The sequence below is a fragment of the Capsicum annuum genome, chromosome 11 (assembly GCF_002878395.1).
Source record: "Capsicum annuum cultivar UCD-10X-F1 chromosome 11, UCD10Xv1.1, whole genome shotgun sequence".
In the NCBI taxonomy this organism is placed as follows: Eukaryota; Viridiplantae; Streptophyta; class Magnoliopsida; order Solanales; family Solanaceae; genus Capsicum; species Capsicum annuum.
In genome coordinates, this window is record NC_061121.1 from 58,001,235 (window position 1) to 58,025,877 (window position 24,643).

Sequence of the window (24,643 nt, forward strand, 5' to 3'; positions counted from 1 at the left end):
GGGACCAAGTTATTTGGTCCTGACTTGGTTCACCAAGCCATGGAGAAGGTGACAATGATTAAAGAAAGACTTCAGACTGCTCAAAGTTGCCAAAAGTCTTTTATGGATGTGAGGTAAAGGGAGTTAGAGTTTGAAGTAAGTGATTGAGTGTTCTTGAAGGCCTCTCCTATGAAAGAAGTCATGATATTTGGGAACAAGGGGAAGCTCAGTCCCTGTTACATTGGTCCGTATTAAATTTTAAGAAGAATTGGGATTGTCGCTTACAAATTGGATTTACCAACGAGTTTGGCTTTGATTTATCCCATTTTCCATGTGTCCATGCTTAAGAAGTGTGTGGGTGACCCTTATTTGATAATGCCTGTTGAGGATGTTGGTATTATGGATTCCTTATTTTATGAATAAATCTCGATTGAAGTTTTGGATAGGCAAGTTCATAGATTGAGAACAAAGGATGTAGCTTGGGTGATGGTTCTTTAGAAGAATCAAAAGGTTGAAGAAGCTACATGGAAAGCTGAAGAAGATGTGAAAGCCAACTACCCATTATTATTCCCCGGGATGGATGAAAGTTCTTAAGGTATGAATTTCATTTCCCTTTTTTTGCCTTTCAAATTGGTTCTTAGATTCTATGGTATTCTTGTTATCATGCTAAATGTTTCCTAACTCCTCATTCGAGTATGAATGATCCAAAAAGGAAAGATAATGAGAGACCCTGTACAAATTTTGATCATTTTATTTTTGACCCTCCCATGTGCGTAACATTAATTTTTACTTGAATTATGATTAGGGGTATTAAGAGGGTATTTTGGAAAAGTTTTGGAATTTTTGGAATGGGTTTGGGGCCATTTTAGGACCTCGAGGTAGTAAGCCTCCATAATAGTGGTGTGCCACGCCACACAGCTTTCGCAAGAATGGCATGGCACGGAGGCTAACCTCCGTGATAGCGGTGTGCAAAGCCGTTATATATTTTTCATCTAGTTTTTATTTTTTCACTTGGGGTGAGGGGATTTTGGTCCTTTTACCCCTTAAATGACTTATAAACTCTAGATGGCTTCTTTTCCTTCAGTTTTAAAGATCAAAATACTACTATTCTCTTTTTTAACTCCCAAACCAAGATATCTCAAGAGTATTGCAAGAAATCACTACTCCGGGCTCTGAAATTTGAATTTTATTCAATTTCTTTTATATTTTATTTGAATTTTATTCAATTTCTTTTATATTTTAGGCATGTTTCTTTTTCCTTAACTTGAATTTAACGTTGTGGCATTAATTTATTGAATATTCAAGTGATTTGAATGATGGGTTTGAAATTGGATTGAGGGTTATTAGTTATTACTACTTGAATTACTTGTCCCATGTTTTAAATAGATTATTCATATTTTAACTAATGGTTTTGGATTGAATTGGTGCATTGTTTTAATGGTTGGAGTGGGGGACATGGATTTAACCAAATTGGATGAATTTTTGCTTGATAATGATATTAACCTAAACAACTTTACAATCTTGGTTTTAAATATGATTATTCATATAATTTAACTTATTTTTGAACCCATTATATTGCATTAAAGGATAAATGGATAACAATGATTTTGGAATGTCCTTGGTGGACATGATTTTGGATTTTAAATAGAACTTAAGAGTCTTATGGTTATATGGGTTGGTTTGGAACATTGGATTAGCTTTCAAGCATATTAGTATGATGATACCAAGGTTGTAAATGCCTTAATAAATGACTCCTGGGTTAATGGTTGGTTTTATATGCAATGTGTTTTGAATTTGGGCTTAAAGGAAATTGTGTAGCTCACCGTGAAGATGTAGTCCTAAGGGATTAACACTATATTTGGATGGCTATCACCTTGGTGTCTTTAGCCTTTCCGTGATTTCCTTGGTACGTGCTCCTCATATGCACTGGGGCCCTTTCAAAAGGGGGAGTCAGACCCATATAGCCTGTGTGTGCCTTTAGGACGAAGCGAGCTACATAGTTTATAATTGTTTAAACTACTATATAATTGGATCCTTGCCCCTATCCCGACATCTTTTATATGTATTTATAATATAGCCCATGTGCTTTTGACTGGATTCTTATAAGTGCACTATTTTATCCTTTTCCCTCAAGTTACATACCGGTGCTCACTCTACTAACCATCCCTAAATGCTACATCATTTCATAATGTAGGTTCATAAGACTTTTTTGTTGCTCCTGTGTTGTTAGGTGGTTCGACATGTGTGTTGATCTGTTGTGAAATGGTGAGCCTCCATATTTCGAAAGGCCCGACTAATTCGTTATTTTCCTTATTGTCTTAGTACCTTGGATTCTTTTTGTCATAGTCGAGGGCATGTCCCGAGTTAGTTGGTATTCTTAGTTTAGAGTCTTTTATGGACTGAATTGGCATGTCGTTGATGTCTTTTTTTGACTCTTTAGATTGTCTTTGATTTTATTTACTTGTCATTGTTATGGTTGTCTCCGACCCATGGTGGGCTTGAGATTACCCTTTATGACCAGACCCGAGTTTCGATCGTGAAAATTGCATACATATTGGACTAAGGTAGCAAATAAACTTGTCTCATGGAATGAAGATGACCCAACTTGAATTTTACATGCTATTTGAATGGATCATGGCTTAAGTTGTCTCATTGAAAGGTGGTTGACCTACTTTGAACTTGAGATGACACTTTCAATGAGGTAGCAACCAAAGGTATCTCGTTAAAACGTAGATAACCCATTTTGAACTGTTTATGCCATTTGAGCAGGTGTAAACCCATGTTGAACATCTTATGTCGAGTCACCTTATTGCCACTTTTGATAATTGATCATGTGGATAGATGGAGGCACTATGTCATCGGTCTAAATAACTATCATTCTGAGTAAATAACTGTCTGTTTGATAAAAATCAAAATAATTGAAACTACTCTGATACTGGTCTAGACAAATAGAATCACCTTCATGCAATTTTGAATAATTGGCTCTCAGCTTCTCCCAGATAACCTCATTCCTAACTCGATCCCCTCTAGTAAATCCACACATCCAACGCAGCATTCTCATTTTCACCACCTTCAATTTTTTAAATATGAGCGTTCTTGATTGGCCAACACTCCACTCCATACAGCATGACCGAACGGACTGTCACTCTGTAGAATTTTTCTTTTAAGCTTAAGGGGCACCTTCTTACCACACAACACAAAGAAAATAATATATAAAGGGGGAAGAAGGAGAATAAATAAATGATTTGGGCTTATCACCCTATCCTAGTCTAATTGGACTTTCAGCCCAACTTTACCTGTCCTAATCTAGATATTGAGCTTTGACCCATAACCTGTCCTAACTATTTTTTTGAACCTTTGGCTCAAATTTCACTTCACCTGTATTAGTTTACAACTTTGGATCCAAGGCCCAAATGAATAAATAATGAAAGGAAGAAATAAATAAATAATTAAAAAAAAAACAATAAATGAATAAAATAAAAAAAATGAGACTTCTGAGTCTCTTTGCCACTTCAAAGACAGGACTTTAGTCCATTCTTCTTCTTTGGACTCCTTGTATTCACGCGCTATGTAATAGACTCTAAACTCTCTTTCGGGTTTGACTCAAAAGATGGGCCTTATTGGCCCATTAGAGAATGCAAAGTGTCGGTTTGGACTCCAACGAATTCACATGCAAAGGAAGAAAGAAAGGAAATTAATACGTATCCAAAGTATGAAATGCTACGGGGATAAACAAGTCGATAGATGAAAAGACAACTATAGTAATCCAAAATAAAATAGAAGGCAGTAGGTCCGGATGTAGAAATGCTAAGGCAAATGAGCATGCTCAATATAGTAAAGTCATGCAATTGGCTATCATCAAGATAATACAACATATTCAACATATTCCCACAAAGTGGAGTATAGGGAGAGATAAATGTATATAGTCCATACCACTACTTTAGACGAAGTAGAGAGGCTACTTCCCACATACCCCGGCTCAGAATAAAAACACTGCGAATCAAATCACGGGAGCCCAAATAAAGAGACCAATAAAATAATAATAATAAAGATGAAATAAAAAAAAGAACATGAAAATCTAGACTAGAAAAATGTCACAAATGTTACAGCTTTTTGAACGTAGAAAAAACAAGCATTGAGTCAAAAAGAAAAATTATGGCTAAATTATACTGGAAAGATCACAAGGCTACGATTTTCATCAAAACAAACTAACCATCAAATCATGAATCAAACCAACTAAAAAAAAGAAATAGTAAACTTACACAATATGCTAGAAAACTATAATCTTTCAACAAACCGAAACAGCAAAACGAATCAAAACAGTAAGGCTAAGCCAACTGACGAGGCATGAAAAGTTTGAGTCCTAACTGAATCTGGCAAGATATGCTCACCCAAGTTAGAGTGAGAGATATTGAATCAAAATCATGAGTCAAACCATGCTAAACATCATTACACTACCCAGACGATGAGTTAAAGAACTTCAACGAATAATGTTTTAGCTAAAACAGTAAGCTAGGTACTGAGATGAACATACTAACATAATCCTAAGCTACCACAAGCAATTTCAGATGCAAAATTGAGGATTGAAAATTACAGCATGCAAGGTTTGTCGACAAACAGGATTTAGTGACAAAACAAAAATAAAAATTGAATCTTGTAATGCTAAACTGAGGCTAACAGACTAAGGGGGCTAGAATTAAAGTGAGGAAAGTATTCAACTGCAAAAAGTAATCGAACCACATGAACACCAGCGAAAGACGAAAGATTAATGCTAAAACAACAAATTGAATTTAAACCCGCACTGAAACCAGAACCACAGTTCAATATATCAGCCAACGTTTAACAAAAAGTCCTATAGCTTTTCAAAGCCTATACAACAATACAATCCCAACACTTACTACTAAGATCACCAAAAAATGGCTTTAAACACGAAAAAGGAAGAAGAAGAAGAAGAAGAAGAGATCGACTGGCAGTGAAGAGGTATGTTTACAGGTAAGAGGCAACTATCTTTTAATCATCTGGATAATAATACAAGCGATCAGGATATGCAGAACCGTCTAAAAACTAAAAAAAAGTTTTTAGTTGATTCGAATATAGAAAAAAAAAGTTCTGGTATTGAAGCAGTACATAAATCATGGCATATAGTCATCTGAAAATTCAAACATATAGCAGCTCAAGGAGATACACGTACTTATCTTAAACAGAACCATGAACATAAAGGTATTTGAAACATGGATCATACCAATATACACACAAAAGCACACCCCAGCGTATCCTCTCAAGTTGATAAATCAAAACAACTCTTTTAATCTTCATCTAAACCAAGTTGAAACTAGACAGTATTCAAGTTCCCGATTCATGTTATGGACTTGCAGATAACTAAAATCGTCATCAATCATGAGTCAATATTCAAAGTAATTGATATCGAGACTTGCTACGTGAACACTGATTCAGAAAAAATAGCATAACAACAACGATCACAAATAAATTCTAAGGCCATCACGACCATCTATAGGGAACAATTTCCAGCCTCGTTCATGATTACCACTAAACGACCATTACTACAAAGAAAGAGATGAAGAAGGAAACCATAAAATTAAATGGGAAAAGAATGTATTTACCTCTTGAGGCTGGAGATAAGATTTTCCAGCCTATAATTTGTACAAAATTTAGCTTTTCTTGAATAAATTTGAAAAAAATTGACCAATAGAAATTGGGGGAAAAGAATAATTCCCAAAGAACCAATGAAATTCACTCACATAGGTACGGATTCGTATGAATCTAACCGTTTGAGAGGCCACCTTAACGTTATCTAGAAGATTCCACTATTTTGGGAAGCAAATAGAGCAAACGAAGGCGGGAAAGGAGTTTTCAGACCACTGCTGAGTTGTTCGAGTTGGTTCGGGCATGGGTCGCCGCTGGTCGAGGCAAAATGGGGTCAAAACCTAAGTCGCGGTTTTTGGTTGTTGTTATCGCGACGGTGTTTGTTGTATTGTTGTTGTTGTGTTATCATTGAAATTGTTGTTGTCGTCTGAGATAAAGAGTAAAACTAAGGTGGGCCGGGTCAAGGGATTATTTTGGGGCTGGTAGGTGTGGTTTGGCTACTGATTAGGAATTGGAATTGGATAGATTGAGTAATTTGAGGATTTGGCCAATTCATTTAAGTTTTGATCAAATTAAAATCAATTGGTCAATTGCATCGTAATTGTAGTCAATTTGATTTTATATAGACAAATCTAATATATTGGCTAAATTAAATCAAAATTCAAAATAAATTAATATCTCATTTAACCTCGAGCTTCTTGATTCGATAAAATCAAATACATATTTATCCAAATAAATTATTTTTTAGAGTAAATTATATTTAAATCAAGACTTTATCCGTTCGAATTAATTATCAAGCTTATCTCCGTAAAAGCTCAAATTTTGATAAAAATATTCATTCAAGTAACAAAATTTATACAATCTCGTATATGTGAATACAAAAATATATAATCGTCACTTAAATGATAAAATTAACCTAAATAAATATTTTAAGCGAATTTATTCAGATGAAATGAATATTTAAATTTTATTATAAATTGAAGAACTTGGGATTAAATTTAGTCATGAAGGGCAAAAATTAGGTGTCAACGTACACTAAGTTGCTTAATTGATACTTGTTATGTTTGGTGTAGCTTACCATAAGCATAGATTAACTTACTACGGTTTGGTTAAATGTTCATATTCTCTTCTTGGCTTGGCCAAATGACCCTACCAATACTTTGTTGTTCTTGTATGTTGATACTACACCTGTTCTTACTTTTGTTTAGCATAACACATATTCCAGTGGCTCCTGCAAGACCTCACTTGTGACTCTAGCATGTGATCTAGATTTCAGGGGGTGAGCAGCTGATTCGGGCTACCATGAAATCTTTCTTTTATGACACTATCCTTTGTTTAGACTTATGCACTTTTCTTTAATTTTTGGGGGTTGTATCCCCATCTTGACATTCTTAGTGTATTTTGGTACACCGACTTTCCAATTCTAGGAATGTTTTTTATTTAATACTTATCTTTGCATTTTCTTAAGTTGTTACACTGGATGATCCTTAAACTATTAATGGAATATTCTTTTTTTTTTCTCTAAGTATTGGTTAATGTTTCTAGAGTTATTGGTTCTCCCACCGAAGAATGGGGTGGGTGTCACTCACGTCCAATATGATAGTGACAATAGGTGTCAAAGTTCTCATTTAAATAAATACATAAAGTGTGAAGACCCTTACATCCAAACTTTTTTTGACATTCATTAAACACTTCGCAATAGACAAAATTGTCTTTTCACTTTTTTTCTCCAATTCTATGTAATGACCTTTATAATATTTAAAATTAAGGAATACTAAATATATGGTGAGAGAAAATATATTTTAAAAATTAAGAAATTCTAACATATATGGTACGAAGAAAATATATGGTAAAAGGTATTAGGAGATTTAATAAGTAAATTGACTAAAATTTACTATTTATTTAATATATATCATGCATGTGTTGTTTGATTTTTGTCTCCTCTCGTGATTTAGGATTTTTTTAGCTTTTGTTTGTTTTAGACCAGAATTCTTTGCTGTAAAACGTGGTTGTGTAGACTTATTGAGGTTTTTCTTTGTATATGATTCATTATTGGTGTAGGTTTAGGTTTCCCTTATTAGTGTTAACTAGTATAGTACCCCGCAATACGCGAAATTTTTGTTAAGATAAATAAATTAAATTTAGTTGCGTGATTTGATCTTTAAATTGGTTGGTCTTTAATTTTTGTTTTTTAAATGAGTTGGTCAGGGCATAACTTATGGGATATTATAATGTGAAATTATAAATTTATGCCTAAGAAAGTTATTTATCATGAACCGAGAGATTTATTCGTACGTAATGAGAGAAGTGAAAGTCACTTGACGTACATAAGAGGATACTTTTAAAAAATCCTCATGCATTCGTCATGACAAGATATTATTGATAACTCTGAATCTAATAATCTAGTATTCTAAGCTTTTCAAGCTTTTAGAATCTGCTTTCTCTTTAATCCTTCGTGCAAGGAGATAATGCACTTTCAAACTCTCTCTCATATTCACCTGTCAAGGCATGATAGAAATAGTAGCTAGTCAACTTTCCAATAGCTAGTTAAATGTTGATAGATATAGGAACCTCGGTCCTAAAATAATTAAGAATGTAACTTGTCTATTGTACTGGTTGCTCCATTGTATCAATTTGCATTCTAAATAAGTAACTACACTTCAAAAGAAAGTAAAAATTTACGGTCAACTTAGAGTATCTCAACTCAATATTGATTTTACAAATATGGCCCTATCAAATAATGGCAAAAATAATTCTGGCTGCTAAGAAGAAATTGATTCCCCATAACTTTGACATCAATAAACCTCCTAATATCCTCCAACGCTCTCACCAGAACAAAAAGAGTGTTCAGCAAACTTAGCACTTTTTATTGTGTAGATTCAGCATACTTTCACCATAAATTAGCTCCACATTGCAGCAATTTGTTATATCAGATCCTCAAGGACTTGATATTTTATCTCCCATTGTAATAAAAGTAGAATTATGCATTAAAGATGTGTAAATAAGAAGTCTTTCTTATTGATTTATAACTATGAACTCTTGCTTATTGCTTTGCCAAAGATGCAGAATTTTTTATCTGATGATATTGATATAAGGTCTTATGTCACAAAAATTGTGGTTTCACATTGATAAAATGATTAAAAATTGAGATACTCCTCCCTTCTCACTTCTTTCATTTTGGTTCAACTGATTCTAAAAGAACTCAAGAAATACTAGATGAAATGGAAGAATATGTTCAAATCTAATTTGTAAATAATACTACTTGATTTATAGAGAAGTAAATATTGTCATAATCGATATAAAATTATAGTTATGAGATAATGCCAACTTCTTATATTCATGTATGAACTAATGATTTTAATAGTCTACCTTCACTTAAATATCTGAAGATAAACTTCATTTAGATGAAAATTGAACCAGAATTGATGAACTCTCAAAAAATTAAGTTTCAAAAAAAAGTGTAATAAAGAACAAAAAAAGAAGAGAAAAATTTATCAGAAGTGATGAATGCAACAAAAATATATATCTCCCTGTTACGTATTCTCTCTGTATTTCTATATCAAAATAATGATAAAATAATATAATTAAGCAATTTACATGATATTCATCAGATCGAAAAATAGGATGGTGAAAAATGAATTAAGAATTTTCTCCTCCTTTGCTTCTACCAGGTCTTAGTATCAATACTCTGTGCATCTCTCTTCTCAAGATCGTCATAAGCTTCTTATTGACTCGACGCAAGTGCATAACCTTTTTCCATTCACTTTTTCATATTCTATTGATCAAAAGCATCCAACAATGCCTTGTCGGTTTAGAATCTGAACACAAAATGATCATGAATCAATTAGTAATATGCTTCTATTGCCAAAAGACCTGAAATACCACCTTTTGACATTTTTATACCAAAATAATGGTAAAGCAATATAATAAGCAATTGTCACAACATTTATCAGATTGAAAAACAGAACGGTGAAAAAAAAATTAAGAAGTTTTTCCCCACTTTGCTTCTACCATGTATAAGTTGTCAATATTCATTTTTTCAATAAAAAGTTATATATAGCTTTATTTTGTCATTTTCATATTCAATTTGTCTTAGTCAAGTAGCAAAATCGCAAAAACATAATCAATGAATATCAAAAAAATAAAAAAAAATGGAGATGCTACTAACGATACTTATTACAAAGGATATTATGGATCTAAATCTTCTTAATTGCAACAATATCAATAATTTTCTTTGCAAAATAAAGTCAAAAAATATTAAATGAAGTAAGCATAGACTAAGTGAGGTACAAACGTTAGATCATACGATCACCACTATCCATCACTCCAAAAGCTTTATCCTCTCCTATTGGTGATTCACGCTAAAAATGAACTACACTAAAATATCATATAGAGGTCCTTTGCAAGTAAAAGGTTGAAATGTAAGAGAGGAGAATAAAAAAGAAAGATACAATGCAAACACAATATATATCCAACAAAAACAAACACTATATTAACAAATTTTCAAATATTTTCCTGTAATCCCTCATTAAAAATAATCAAACTACTAAGCATACACTCATAATATTTAATTGACACGGTTACTTCATATTCATGATTGAAGATTTATCAAAGCAAACAGAGGAAATTAAACCAAGTCAATGAGGGAGGTTATCAATAAAGATAATGCCTATATCGAACTACCTTGTCATACTATCAAGCTTATTGTAGCGAATGATTCTTGAATTTTCTGTTTTCAGTGAAAGATCAAATATTCAAGTAGATCATTTTTAAAAAGGAGACTAACTAGTTATAATTGAATGCAAGAAAAATAAATATTTGACAATAAATTTTTGTAGCCAAAAGAGAGAGACACTATCAAAAATATTAATATACGATCAAGTAGAAAATAGAAAAGATAATTTATTTTTTAGTCGTAAAAATCAGCAAGCCTTGAAAGGAACAAAGCATTGTTGGCTACGGACCTCATTATTAAGTGAGATTAAGTACTTTGAAAAGATTATCACCATATTAATGGTTAACAACACATAGAAGTGACCATTTAAGAAAGATGAGACTAACTGGATGTAATTGAATACATAAAAATCAACATTTGGATGTAAGTTGATATTTTGAAACTGATATGAAATAAATGACCGAAATGTCTATTGGAGACTACTTTGATAACCTGTCCAAAAATCCTCTTCTCGATAAATTATGAGGAATGTAATCGGCAAAGCCAACTTTAGGGACATCTAAAACAAATTGAACAAGGTAAGATTTTTAAATAAAGAAAGAACACAAAATGAGAATTAACACATAAGTAGTTAAGTTTTAATGTTTCTATGAAGCTTGAATGTTTGAAGACCTCTATTGAAAACTTTTTATACTTCAATCTTAGTGTATTTAAGTTCTTATCGTCAAAGCAAATGAGAAAAATACATTAAAAATAGAGAGAAAGAAGAGAAAAAAGATAAACATACATTTATATAGTCACATTTTTTTAAGAGTTGATTGTGACTTTGTATGTAGAAGAATGTTAATAATCAAGATGAAAGGCAGAGAATCAATATGAAAGTCATATCGAAGTCAATTCGTTTGGATAGATAATTCCTCTATATACTACATTTTCCAATTTCTTTGAATCCCTAATTATAGTTGTCTCTGCCTCAAATTGATAATTTATAAAGAAGATATTCACAATCTCAAATTCATATAATTGTTATATGAGAATTGGTATAAGAGAATTGAAAAAACACAAGTAAAAAAGTTGTTGGTAACCAATTCAATTATTGTCCACCATGTCCTCACAGATGAATTTTATTTTGATCCCATCAATGAATTATTTGATGACAACCAAAACTTCATCGTTTAGTTGATTTGTACATGTTCATGAAGATTTGCTTTGAAGAGGAATTTTATGCGAAAGTTGTGAAATTTTATCATTATATCCACTTTGAATTTTAATTTTTAAATATTGAAGTAAGAAATTCTATTGGTAAGGCGGTTTCTTTTTTGACCATTGCTATAGTCATATGATGTGGGCAACGTGGATATGCCACTGCTAAATAGATTTAAATTTAGAATTTAAAATTTGTATTTTTTTTTTTGTAAAGACCATTGTTTTTGGCCATTAAGGTAATCATATGTTATGGGCAACGTGCAGATGCCACTGGTAATTATATATTTTCAAAGTCTTTTAATTTGTTTTTTTAAATCTCTTTTACAATTAAATTTTGAATGTTAAAGTAATAACTAATAACTAATAAGCAACCTAACTAGATGTTTGTCATAATATGCCAAATGGCTAATTCAATGACGTCACTTGACTAATTGAGGAGGTTGCATCCTTTCCTATTAATAATATGTAGATGTCATTACTCAGTCCATGTTTAGGGGTATCTTTTTCAAATTCAATTTTAGGGTACATCTCTTTTATATAGTCTTTTTTTTTTCGAAAAATGTATCTCGTATATATTCAACTTGTATTGAAGTTTTTGTTTCACGTATAAAGCCTCCTTTAGTTTTGAATCTATAATTTATATCTATAATATATTAAAAGTGTGAATATCCTTAAAAAAGTGATTTGAACTTTTTGTCCTTCACTAAAAGACTCTCTTTTAGACAAAATTGTCTTTTTACTATTTTCTTTAATTTATGATTTAATTATTTTTATTATATTAATAGACTCCTAAATATATGAGACTCCTAAAATATATGGAAGGAGAATCAATTAATATTTTTCTATGTACTAATCAATTAGAAAAATATTTCTAAGATAGGATAGAAAAAACTCATAAAATAAGACTCTATTCAAGAAATACTTCTATAAATATTGAGATGCACGTTAAACTACCGAAGAAATCGATATACTCATTGAAAAAATATGATGCTCATCTAACTTGATTCGGTTGCACTTTGAGAAATTTTTTAGATAAAGCTAAGGTTAGATTTAATTGTATTGTATTGTATTTATATCTTTGTTTTGAGAATTTTTTTGTGTAAAGGTTAAGTTTAGTTGTATTATTTTGATATCTCTATTATCGTATTATTTTGTTATAATTCACAGATGGTAGATGAGTGTCAAACGGCTTTGAGAAAATTTTTGTGTAAAAGTTAGATTTAATTATATTATTTTGTTGCAGTTTACAGGTGACGGATGAATGTCGATCGGCTTTGACAAATTTTTTTGATAAAGGTTAGGTTTGATTAAATAAATCTCTAAAAGATGTTAAATTTAATTATTGTATTCATCTTTATTATTTAAACAAATATCTTATTTAGTGCAACGTTTGAACTCAATAAAATAAGGCAAACGCCCGAGATACATACACCTAAACTAGTTATAATATGATTTTGTCGAGGTAGATCTTGACAAAGAATTATGACTCTACCAACGTGATAAAAGGTAAATTATACAAAATGATGTATCCATACTCTAACGCTAATCCTAAATATTTGGGAGTAAATAGGTGGATCAATAAAAAAAAAATTAAAGACCCCTTTCCTCTCACTGTATTCTTTATTAAAATTAATTTCTTATAAAATCTATGTATCTTTTAATGTACTCTTATTGCCTCAACCTTACGTACTTTCATATTCCCTTTGTCTCATTTTACCCGTCTCAAATTGGAATGGCACAACTGTTAAGAAAACAATGATTGGTAATGTAACTTTACCATTTTGCCCCTCTTAATTGTGTCTTGTTGTTAGTTCCAATATTGATGGATGACTAATACCAAAACACCATTTATATTCTTAATGGTGTACTCTTAATGGTATTCCTCTTTACAACATTTTTCAAGAATGCTAATAATAAGGAGTAATCAATTACACTAACGGTAGAATGAAAAAAAAAAATTGTCTTATCTTGATAAGTAAAAAATGACAAGTAAAATGAGACAACAAATTAGAAAATTTGGAACGAGTAAAATGGGACGGAGGGAGTATTAATTCATCTAAATTCTACGCTCATAATTCATTGGAAGAAGAAGGAAAGGGAGGCAAGATCAGAAGAAGCGGATGATGACGAAGGCGGACGAGAAGAATTTTTTGGGTAAGGCTACTAATTTGTTTTAACAATGACAAACCTCTAGATGTCCCCAAGCAAAACGTATATACTTTATAATTACCAAGGAATATATGTGCAATTCATGTACATACAATTATGGTTTTTAGATTATTATTTAAATCTTAAGCATCTTTAAGGTAAAGATGACATATCTCTTGTCGCCAACTACATCAAAAAATACAAGAAACTTTGAATTGGACGTAGATAGTTTTTTTCGTTTTTTCTGATTTCTATAGGCATTTCACCCTCACCTCAGAATGAGAGGACTTCGTTGAGCACTAAGATCTGTTCCCTTCGCAAGCATCCTTCAAAAGAGAAGTCCATAATCGTGAATACTCAAATTGGACTTGAAAAACCTCGTGGAGTTAGGATTTCAATTAATTTTAAAATTATATTTTGTTCACAAAACAGAGCAAAATAAAAGATTAATTAAATTTAACAACCACAAAAATCTATTCTATAATATATTAAAAGTGTGAAGGCCCTTAAAAAAGTTATTTGAACTTTTTATCCTTCATTAAAAGTCTTCATAATAGAAAAAATTGCCATTAACTATTTTCTTAAATTATTTTAGAATTATTTTATTTGTCTTAATTTCTTATTTAAAATCAACCAATACTTTTAAAAAGGAAAGCATTAACTGTAAAGAGAAATCAAAAGCCTTATTGTTGGAAAGAAGAAAAGAGTCCTAAATCATATAAAAATCCTCAAAATGGAAAAAAAAAAATCCTAAATTAACGTCTAGAAAAGAAATAAAAGGAGCCCTAAATTTAACTTAAAAAAACCAACGTAAACAACAAAAAAATAATCCTAAATAGGTATGAAAAAATTCAAGATTTTTAATCTTAAAATTTAATGAAAAACTTGGTAAGAAGTAAATAACCTAATTATCTTATTATTATAAATATTTTTTTAAAATTTTTTAATGTGTAAAATCTCTGAATATTTAGGACTTTTAATTTAGTTTAAATTAGGTCTAGAGCTCTTTATATATAGAAAGGAAAAAAGATAATCGTGAAAAATCCCAAGGTATGCTTCTCGAATCTTTCTACTATTTTTGTTATCACATATAGTTTATTTTATTAAAGTTTTAAATTTATATTTATCGATGAGGGTAATCGATCTCAAGTCTCTCATTTATTACTTTTCCTAGCACCTTTATTGTGTATTGGGTAATGATATAAATTCAATAGAGAACCAGAATTAAGGTGGAGGGTTAGTTTGATGGTTAAGCTAGCATTTTCTTGCTTGTTTATCCTTTGGGTTGGGTTATTATTTTTTGTGTTCATCAAAAGACAACAGAGAAATTAAGCAAACTCGGGAGATTTTCTATAACTTTTCGTGAAATTCGTCCCTCTCTAAGCCGCTTATTGTTCTCTATCAGGTATAATCCTTAAATCTGGCCACGTTTACAAATTTATGTTATTTATTTCATATGATATTGATCATATTTATTTCCATAATTTTATGTGTTTACAAAAATATAAAAGCTTCTTTATTTGTGTAATTCTAAATAATAGGAGTATTTTGTTTGGTATTATTTCTTGGATACCAATGGATTTGATGTTTTGTTAACTTAATACATGTGGTAGATGAATGTTCAGACGACTTTATGAAATTATTTTGTAAAGATCAGATTTAATTATGTTGCTTTGATATCTTGATTATCATATTATTTTATTTTATACACACGTGCAAAGCACGTACACTTTACTAGTATGAACTAAAAATTCTAGCGTGCAATAACATAGAGAAGTTCACTATTCGAATGAAAAAGTGGAATTAACAGCCTTTGAGCCAATTTGAATTTCACTATCAATAAATTTACCTCCAAAGTTTCTATGACAGTAATTGATTATTTGCCTTTAATTTCACCCAATAAAAATTTGCTTACATAAATATATCGAGGTCAGGGTGAAAAATCAAGGTCGGGTGTCAGAGTCGGGAGTTGGGGTTCAATTGAGAGTAGAGAAGGGGTCCTGGGTGGTGTGTCGAGGATGGGAGTTGGGATCGGATCCCGGATCAGGAATCAGTGTCGGATTCGAGAGTCAAGATTGGATCTAGATCGGGAGTTGAGAGTCGTGGTTAGCTTGAATCGAGAGTTGGGGTTGGGTTTCGAATACGAAGTCGAGGTAGATGATTGTGTCGACAGTCGGGGTTGGGTCTTGGGTGAGGAGTCGGGGTAGGGTCCTAGGTTGGTTGTCGTGGTTGGATCCTGCATCACGTGTGAGGAGTCGGGGTCTAAGGTCGTGATTGGAATTGGTGTCATTGATATTTGCCTAGATTATATCTAGATGGTCTTGATATAATATTTTCTTCAAACCAACCTAACATCATAAAATATGTATGAAAATCACTTATTTTCCCAGAAATATATTCTAGGAAAACATTTTCCTTCATACCAAACACACACTTAGTGTAAAATAAGTCATAAATATGTTTCTCACTATAAACCACTCTCTCTATACTTTTATTTGTCTACTTTGAACTTTACACATTCTTCAGAAAATAATAACTAATGTGTATTTTACCAAATATCCACATTATTTATAGGGTAAATCATGAAATTTTTTTTGTATAATTTTATTAATTGACATGGAACACACTATAACACACATACGCTAACTAGTATTGATATAAGACCAAACTCATGATTAATTAATTTAACGGGAGAACATTGAAATATTTAAATAATAATCAAGGAAAGAACGTGCTGAGATACATTGGTTAGATGTAAACACAATGCACATGCATTTCTGTTGGATTAGAACTATTAGAGTGGTTTGGTTTGAAAACAAGTTATATCGGGATTAGTTATGTTGGGATAAGTTGTGATGGGATAAGTTATATTGGAATTAGTTATGTTGGGATTATTTTTTATTGAGTATTTGGTTTGTTGTATTCAAAGTAATATGCATGGTATATATATATATATATTCAAACTTTAAATATTTATTCTTAAAAATAAAACTTTCATCTTATTTTGCTTAATTTTTTTTTGTGTGTGTATTTCCATAATTATATCGTGTGTATTTTAAAATGAAACTTTCATTTTATTTAGCTTAAATTTTTTTGCGTGTACCTTCCCATGATTATGCCGTGTGTGTTTAAAAAAATCTTACTACATCTTATTTAGTTTGAAATAAAAATTTTCAACTTAAGTTTATTAAAGTAAAAGATGATTTGTTGTTTATGTCACTTCATTTAAATACATATCACTCATATAATATAGAATATTAAATTCATTTTAATTGATACATAAAATATTAATTTTTAAGTGATTAAAAAAATATTTAATTTAAAATATGTAATTCAACAATGGAGTGACATTTTTATTATTTTTTAGAGAAATTAAAATATATAAATAAACATAATAATTATTCAAATAAATTTAACGTATAATATATTCATAAATAAAATATTTCTTAAACGTGTATGAATCTCTAATATTTCTTGTTAAATTACTTATTTTGTTCTAAATTCCATAAAATATTGATAATCTCATTTTTTGTTAAAACAATTCATCATCAAAAAATGTGAAAAAGAATTACTCTCATTTTTTATTATTTAGTATCATTAATAGTTGGAGAGTCAAATTATATTTTTTTTAAAAAACTAAATTTTTAAATATTTTTAGCTAAATATGAAAAAAAAATTATTTAATAATTAAGCATGTATTAAGTTAGAAAGCGAATGTCAACATACTTTAGTAACTTGTCCATAATTTTATAAAATACATTATATTTTATTAAAAAAATAAAGTAATATATATATATATATATATATATATATATATATAATCTAAAAAGAATTTGGAGGGCAATTGTGCCTTATTATAATTTTATCCCAAAAATAACTTAATATGGGATAATAATCTCATTATATCTATGGATAACTTATTCTGGGACTAATAATCAGTCCCGAAATAAGTTATCCCAAATATTAACAATCAAATAAGTGAAACAAATTTTTATCCCATAATTATTATTTTATCTCGGGATTATTTATATCCAAACCACAAACCAAACGGTACCTTAATATAAATGATTGCCAAACACGTGCAGCTAAACAATTATATACACTACCTCTATGATTAAAGTGGTGAGCTAAATATAATATTGGATAAATGAACAACATAAATATTTATTTGCATATTTTTGAACTTTAGTTATCCTATATAATAAGGCGTGATGAAGCAGCTGAAGAAGGCTGCTATGGTGGATATATCTGCTTCAGCTGCTTCAATCGTGATTTTAGTATATTATCTTTATATAATTATTATAAGTTATTCACGTATTAAAAAATAAAAATACTTAATTAAAAAATTAAAATAGATATTTATGACATAACTGCTTCACTATTTCAATCGTGTCATTTAAATATTAAAAAATTCATAATATTTAATAAAAAAATAGAGATAAAATGGGATTTTTTTTTTATATTTTAAATTAACTTGACGTCTTATATGGGACAACTTAAAAAAAAATTTCACAAGTATGTTTTATAATAATTTTACTATGTCACTTTTAATTAGTAGAATAGAAGAAAAAACATTAAAAATCACAATAATTAAAAATTTAAATAATTTAAAACATATAATTAGCTATCCATCTCACAAAAGTTTGAACAACTTAAAATATTGTTAAATATAGTAACATATGTCTAACTTAGAATTTAACAATCAAACAAATGAACGTTTTAATTAAGTAATAGAATTATACATAAAATTGAATTTTTAAGAATCAACATTGGGCTAAGGCGTGATGAAGCAGCTGAAGCAGGCTGCTCATGGTCAACATGCCTGTTTCAGCTGCTTCAATCGTGATTTTACTATATTATCCTTATGTAATTATTATAAGTTATTCACATATTAAAAATTAAAAATACTTAATTAAAAAATTAAAATAGATATTTATGACATAACTGCTTCAGCTGTTTCAATCGTGTCATTTAAATATTAAAAAATTCATAATATTTAATTAAAAAACTAGAAATAAAATGAGCATTTTTTTTATGTTTTAAATTAACTTGATGTCTTATATAGGACAACTTTAAAAAAAAATAACAAGTATTTTTAATAATAATTTTGCTATGTCACTTTTAATTACTAGAATAGAAGAAAAAACACCAAAAATCACAATAATTAAAAATTTAAATAATTTAAAAAATATAATTAGCTATCCATCTCACAAAAGTTTGAACAACTTAAAATATTTTTATACAAATTTCATTAATCTAATTATAGTAATATATGTCTAACTTAGAATTTAACAACCAAACAATTTAACGTTTTAATTAAGTAATAGAATTATACATAAAATTAAATTTTTAAGAATCAACATTGGGTCGTGCTAGGATAATAAGGCGTGATGAAGCAGCTGAAGCAGGCTGCTAATCGTCAGCAGCCTGCTTCAGCTGCTTCAATCGTGATTTTACTATATTATCATTATGTAATTATTATAAGTTATTCACGTATTAAAAATTAAAAATACTTAATTAAAAAATTAAAATATATATTTATGACATAACTGCTTCAGCTGTTTCAATTGTGTCATTTAAATATTAAAAAATTCATAATATTTAATAAAAAAATAGAGATAAAATGGGATTTTTTTTTATTTTTTAAATTAACTTGACGTCTTATATGAGACAACTTAAAAAAAATCACAAGTATTTTTTATAATAATTTTACTATGTCACTTTTAATTAGTAGAATAGAAGGAAAAACATTAAAAATCACAATTATTAAAAATTTAAATAATTTAAAAAATATAATTAGCTATCCATTTCACAAAAGTTTGAACAACTTAAAATATTGTTATACAAATTTCATTAAACTAAATAGAGAAAATACATCAAAACACGCTTAAACTTGTCCGTAAAACTCACATTAGCAACTTAACTTTACGGGTAATTATTTACCCCCCTAAACAACTCTTAAGTGAATTTTCTACAACCCCAAAAATATTACACCACTCTTACTATGGAAAGTGCATTACACACGCGCCGATGTGGGCGCCACGACGGCGCCACAACAGAGCCACATAATTTTTTTTTAAAAATACTTTATCTCAAAAATTCCCATACCCCTCTTTTCTTCTCCTCTTCAACCCCCACCTCCTAGCCCGATTTTTTACATTATCCTTATTATTATTATTATTATTATTATTATTATTATTATTATTATTATTATTATTATTATTATTATTATTATTATTATATGAAAAAAGTGAAAAATCCCTATATCCCTCCTTTCTTCTCCTCTTCATCCCCCACCCCACCCCACCCCACTCCTGGACCCAAAAATTATTTCTTCTTCAAATCCGTTTCCCCGCCCTTTCACCTCCGTCATGCTTTCATTTTTTTAAGGTTGATTATTTCTAATTTTGAATTCAATATTTTGAAATTGGTGCATTTTTCATATGAGCATTTCTAATTTGTTCATCAAAATAAAAATCTGATCAATATGGATCAACTATTGAGGAAAAATGATTTTGATGGAATAAATTGAATTTTTTTTGAAGATTTTCGATATGTATTTGATTGTAGTTGGTTGATGGGTGTAAAAAAAATGAAATAGAGAACAAGAAGAGAGGGGTTGGTGGGGTGTGAAGAAGATGATGTAGGAGATAATTTGGTAGCTGAAAATAAATAAATGGGGCCTACTAATTTATTTATTTTTTAATTACAATGCGCAGATTTCAATAAATATTGCCACGTCAGCTTTTGAGGTTGTAGAAAATTCAGTTGAAAGTTGTTTGGGGGGGGGGGGTAAATAATTACCCGTAAAGTTAAAGTGCTAAAGTAAGTTTTGCGGACAAGTTTAAGGGTGTTTTGATGTATTTTCTCAACTAAATATAGTAATATATGTCTAACTTAGAATTTAACAACCAAACAAATGAACGTTTTAATTAAATAATAGAATTATACATAAAATTGAATTTTTAAGAATCAACATTGGGCTAAGGCGTGATGAAGCAGTTGAAGCAGGCTGCTCATGGTCAACATGCCTGCTTCAGCTGCTTCAATCGTGATTTTACTATCCTTATGTAATTATTATAAGTTATTCACGTATTAAAAATTTAAGATACTTAATTAAAAGATCAAAATAGATTTTTATGACATAACTGCTTTAGCTATTTCAATCGTGTCATTTAAATAATAAAAAATTCAAAATATTTAATTAAAAAAATAGAGATAAAATGAGAATTTATTTTGATGTTTTAAATTAACTTGATATCTTATATAGGACAACTTAAAAAAAATTCACAAGTATTTTTTATAATTATTTTGCTATGTCACTTTTAATTAGTAGAATAGAAGAAAAAACATCAAAAATCACAATAATTAAAATTTTAAATAATTTAAAAAATATAATTAGCTATCCATCTCACAAAAGTTTGAACAACTTAAAATATTGTTATACAAATTTCATTAATCTAAATATAGTAATATATATCTAACTTAGAATTTAACAACCAAACAAATGAACGTTTTAATTAAGTAATAGAATTATACATAAAATTAAATTTTTAAGAATCAACATTGGGCCGTGCGTAGCACGGCGCAAGCCGCCTAGTTGTATATAAGAGGGAGTTTCATATTGAAGCAGGCAGCAGGTCGACATGCCTGCTTCAACTGCTTCAATCGTGTTTTTACTATATCACCCTTAATTAATTATTATAAGTCATTTACGTATTAGAAAATTAATAATATTTAATACAAATAAGTAAAATAAACATTTCTGACATGTCTGCTTCAGCTGCTTCAATCGAAAGTTTGTCGTATCACCCCTAATTAATTATTATAAGTCATGTAAGCATTTAAAAATTAACAGTATATATTTAATAAAAAGGATAAAATAGAAATAAAATAATAAATTAACTCTTGATATTTTAAATTAGCTTGACGTCTTATATGAGGCCCATTTAGATTTTTTTCACAAGTAATTTTTTGTAGTTATTATATTATATCACTTTTAATACATGTCTACTTCGCGGCTTCAATCGTGATTTTACTATATCATCTCTAATTACTTATTATGGTTATTTAAGCATTAAAAAATTATATTATTAGTATCCTATGTAAGAAGTCACAATAGGCAACTGAAGCAGATTGCTCATGGTCGACATGTCTGCTTCGGCTGTTTTAATCATGATTTTACATTACCCCTAGGTAATTATTATAAGTCATTTACGTATTAAAAAATTAATAATATTTAATAAAAACTAAAATATATATTTATGACATGACCGTTTCAACTACTTCAATCGTAATTTTATCATATTACCCATAATTAATTATTACAAGTCATCTAAGTATTAAAAAATTAATAATATTTAATAAAAAAAGGTAAAATAGACGTAAAATGATAAATTAATTTTGATATTTTAAATTAACTTGATGTCTTATATGGGCCACTTAAAAAAAATTCACAAGTATTTTTTGTAATAATTTTACTATGTTGCTTCTAATTTGTAGAATAAAATAAAAAAATATTATAAATTACAATAATTAAAAACTTAAATTATTTAAAGAATATAATTGACTATTAATGCACAAAAGTTTAAACAACTTAAAATATCGTTATACAAATTTCAACAATCTAAATATAATATTATATGACTAACTTAGAATTTATCAATCAAACAAATGAAGTTTTTAATTAAATGATAGAATTATACATAACATAAAATTTTTAAGGATCAACATTGGGCCGACTAGTATATACTATAAGTAAAGGTTTTGGGTGGCTATGAAGGTCATTTTAGTAAATAACACCAACACCAAAGATATTTTTGTAACAAAAACCTCCAATCAATGACACTTCCACGTGTCTTTATCCTCTACTGTTTTAACTTTTTCAAAATCTTCTCCTATGTCCATTTTCTCTTTGTTTTTTTTTCTACTATATTTCCTACACACCTTGACAACAAAACACAAGCTTCAAACAAAGTTTTATTTTGAATTCATATCATATTCTTAATCTCAATTTTCATTAGTCCATCATAATTTATTTTTGGTAAGTGCATCTTTGATGGTGGAGCAAGTTTTCATTTGATGTTTACATTTGTAATGAATATTGTTATATATATATATGATACATGATGCTAACTATCTCAAGTTTTAATCATTTTATTTTAAATTTGTTATTATTACTCCCTTCGTTTCATAATAAATAAATTGTTGAATTTTGACACACATATTAAGGAAAAAATATTAAAGACATAAATTTAACACAACTTTCTATTTTTACCCAAAAAAAGAAAAATTTGACCTTGTAATATCTTTTCAAAAGTTAATTGGCTGTCAAATTATAAGGGCAAATTTGAAAAAAAATTCAATGATTCACTTATTTTGAAACACCAATAAATACCCCAACAATTCACTTATTCTGAAACGAAGGGACTATTATTCTATTATACAAATTAATTAATTCAAGTTTTAATCTATTTTCTCTAGATCTGTAGTTAATATTGTTATGATCCTAACTAATTCAATTTTCCTTTGGATCTCTTATTACTCTTGTTTTGTGATACTAACTAATTAAAATTTTGATCTTTTTATATAAGGATCTGTAATTAGCTTTGTTTTTTAAACCTTAAATTAAGATTAAACTTCTATAATTGTTGTTGTTTTATGATACTAATCGACGGCATAAATTACACTTGAAAAGATTGGTCGAAAAGGATGGTCAATTTAGCTAGAGAACTCGGATTGCAATAGATTATAAGTAGTTTGTGTAGTTAGTAATTTGGTATTAGTTAGTATTTTTGAATCCAACTTTTATATATTTTTTAAAAAAATATATTTGATAGTTAATTTAATTTTTGAGTATATATATTTTACAATTGATGATAATCTATCTCTTTATGTTGAAATACAAAACTAATATATTGAAATGGGAGTTCAATTACATTAGTTTCAGAGGTTGTTATAAGTGCTCCATATTTAGAGCTGTATTTTCCTCTCTTATTTTCAATTTATATTACTTATTCGTAGCCCTAATGAGCCCTACTGTTTAACATTCTTTTGAAGTTATAGTTGTGTTTGATTATTGAAATGATCTTGTGATTTCTCTTTCTCATTTTAGCTAATTAACTAAATTAACGCTCTTTCAATTTTCACCATTATCGATCATGTAGCCAAGGCGTAGTTGTGAGGAATGTCTACAATAACACCTCATTAATCAAAATGAATGCCAGGGAATTCAGTTATTTGTATATGCTATGATGCTTTGGTTTATTTATTTGTATTTATTAGCGTGTTTGATATTATTTATCTCATATTGTTCTTGTCTATGATAGGGCATTGTTGGTGTTCTGGAATCTACTGCAGTCGTCAACCAAGGTAAGTGTATGTATAGCATTTATGTGTATTCTCCACTTATTTTTTTCCTTCTTCTCCGTAGTGTTTTTTTTGGGGTGAGTAAAGGATTACCATAACAAAAACATCACAGTAGAGAGAGATCAGTCTTGTTTGTCACATCTAAACTATGTTATTAGAGCAACCATTCTAATTAGCTTATTTCAGATCTCTTGATTTTTTTTAATATTTAACGAATTATATGGATATAAGGAAATTTTATTGGTTCTTTTAGGTGTTCTGATTTGTCAACAGAGAGAGTTCAGGAGATATTTAGTTGTAATCTTGAAATCTAATTGAGACACCTGATCATTTTATGTAGAAGATCCATTGGCCCTTCGCTACCTGAAGGGCGTAGCGAGCAGACCTCCAAAAACAGGGAAAGTGTCTAACTTCGATTATAAAAATGTTTTGAGAGAAATGGAGAAGTTAGTGACAGATAAACTTGTATGAGATATTAGAATATGTAATTTCGCAATCAAGAAACTTAATAAGCTTTTAACTTATATATAAATAAAGTTTTTGGGTGACTATGAAGGTCATTTTAGTAAATAACACCAACACCAAAGATATTTTCATAACTAAAACCTCCAATCAATAACACTTCCACGTGTCTTTTGCCTCTACTGTTTAACTTTCTCAAAA

General features: G+C 29.3%; 1 long non-coding RNA gene across 1 annotated transcript; it reads right to left on the minus strand.

The window, feature by feature from the left end:
- Positions 1 to 3,188: 3,188 nt before the first annotated feature.
- LOC124888673 lies at positions 3,189 to 6,027 on the minus strand. The gene is made up of 2 exons (XR_007047322.1): positions 5,601 to 6,027; positions 3,189 to 3,972 (listed from the first exon to the last, which is right to left on the minus strand). It is a non-coding gene; the product is annotated as an uncharacterized LOC124888673 (long non-coding RNA).
- Positions 6,028 to 24,643: the final 18,616 nt, after the last annotated feature.